The following is a 2,185-nucleotide window of genomic DNA, read 5'->3' on the forward strand; positions in this document are numbered from 1 at the left end:
TCGAAAGGGTCTGAGTTTTTGTAATATACTGCTTAATGACTCTCTCTACGATATGACTGGGGAAAAGGTATAAGATCAACGTATAAGATCAACAACACATGGATAGGCTTCCATGAGGATATCAAGAAATTGTTATTAATCTTACGTAAAAACCTTGTGTTGTTAGTCTGCTTCTTTCCAGATTTTATAGTGTCTTGAGTGCCATGGCTGGACATTCCGTAACTCGAAACCAGTCCTTGAGACCATGTCTCCCAGAATGCATCTCGAGAAAAGTTGATTTTTTTTGTATTTTTGAGGCGCTGTCCTGAAAACACACAAAGATTGCCCGCGGTAATTTTTGTATTAAAAACTACACCAATGTAAGTCCTTTCAAAACGGACAAACAAATTTGTAAAGTCCGTCTACTACTCAAAAAATATCCCGGGAAGGAAGCATAGTCCCTGACTCATGATAGTGCCGTGAAAAAGCAGCCATATTTGAAGATACTTTTCTTAGTCCAAAGCATTGTTGTTCCCTGTGAAATATATATGACTGACATCATTCTATAGATCATATTAACTTGATTAATTAAGTTTCATTGGGTACGAAGGTTTCAGTAAATGCTTACCGAATTTTGAAAAAAGTGTATTTATTTGTTTTTCACAGCCAAAAATGCTCCCTTAAGGTAAATTCATCCCATAATATAATTTTCGTGTTTCGGGAAAAACAAATTACCGGTATGTCAAACAACGAGGCATGAATAAGTTTCAAGATTTTGATTTTTGGGTTGATTTCCAACTTTGCTCGATCCTTACTGGCAGAGACTCTTTAAGGCTGGTTTCAACTGGCGACGGAGTCGGAGTCGGAGTGGTAATCAGAAGCGCAGAGCGATACGATCTAGTGAAAATCTAGAATCGGAGTCGGAAGCAGAATACCGATTCCGCTTATGACTCCGTCGCTTACGATCCAGTGAAAACTGCATTGTCGGAGTCGGAAGCAGAAGCGGAAGAATAAACCAGTCACAAGAATCGATTCCAACTCCGACAATCTAGTTTTCACTGGATCATAAGCGATGGATTCAAATGCGGAGTCGGTTATCATGGGGCGTGCAGTTTGATCGAAAGCGATCGGTATCAATACAAGCAACTGCAAGCAAGCATCTTGTGATGGAGGTGGAAATTACATCAGAAGAAGAACATAATCTATCTCAAGCAACTCAAGGATATGAAGCGAATCAAAATCTAGATGGCTTAGGAATAACCAATGAGTGCGAAGACGCCGGAGATGAAATCGACGAATTAGAAGAAAATAGTGGACTGGAGATGCCACGGGGAAAAGAGTCTCAGATGTGGTGCTTCTTAACGGTAAAGATATTGCTACCCTCAAAACAGAAGCAATAAAGGTCGAATTAGAAAGAAGAGGGCTCAAGAAAACTGGAAATAAGTGCACATTGGTGGAACGACTCAGGGCTGCCATAATATCTGAACATGTCTCCCAAGGGGTCGAAAGCGAAAGCGACAGCCAAAAGCCGCAGCTAAAAGAAACAATGTTAAGGCGCAGTCTTTTATCCAGGATCAAGAGATATATTTATTTATAGAAGCTAAAGTAAGGGAGGTATGCTGCAAAGAAATTGAAAATCTAAATCTGAAGCCAGTACATCTATGCAAATGAAACCATTAAAACTCTTGAGAGCGAAAATTATACCCTCAAGCAAAGGTTACGAGAAATGGAATCCTACTGCCCCAGTATGAAAGAAGGAGCTAAAAAACTCAGCGATGAAAACAAAAGCTTAATGACTGCAATTAGGCTCCTTAACAATGATCTGCACAATGTATTGAAAGCGGAAGAAAGCTGCTTTAAAAATACAAATCTCAATCGCGCCGAAAATTTACATGATGATCAAAGGCAAGCAAAACGGAATCGAAGACAGCCACACAGCAGCAAAAAGCCACTGAAAGTCGAAAGCCAAAGTTACCAAAGGATCCAGGAAATAATACGCCAACAAGAAATTCTGCAGAAGTCACACCAAAGGATCCAGCAAATAAATTCTGCGGAAGTCACACCATCACTACCGCCAACGACCGTTGTAATATTGGTGACTCAATTATAAAGCGGGTTCAAGGTCAAAAACTAGGTAGGCGAATAAAACATAGAGTCGTGGTCAAATCCTTCTCCGGAGCCTCTACATCTGAGATGAAGCATCATA

Source organism: Montipora capricornis, chromosome 3 (genome assembly GCF_036669925.1).
Source record: "Montipora capricornis isolate CH-2021 chromosome 3, ASM3666992v2, whole genome shotgun sequence".
In the NCBI taxonomy this organism is placed as follows: Eukaryota; Metazoa; Cnidaria; class Anthozoa; order Scleractinia; family Acroporidae; genus Montipora; species Montipora capricornis.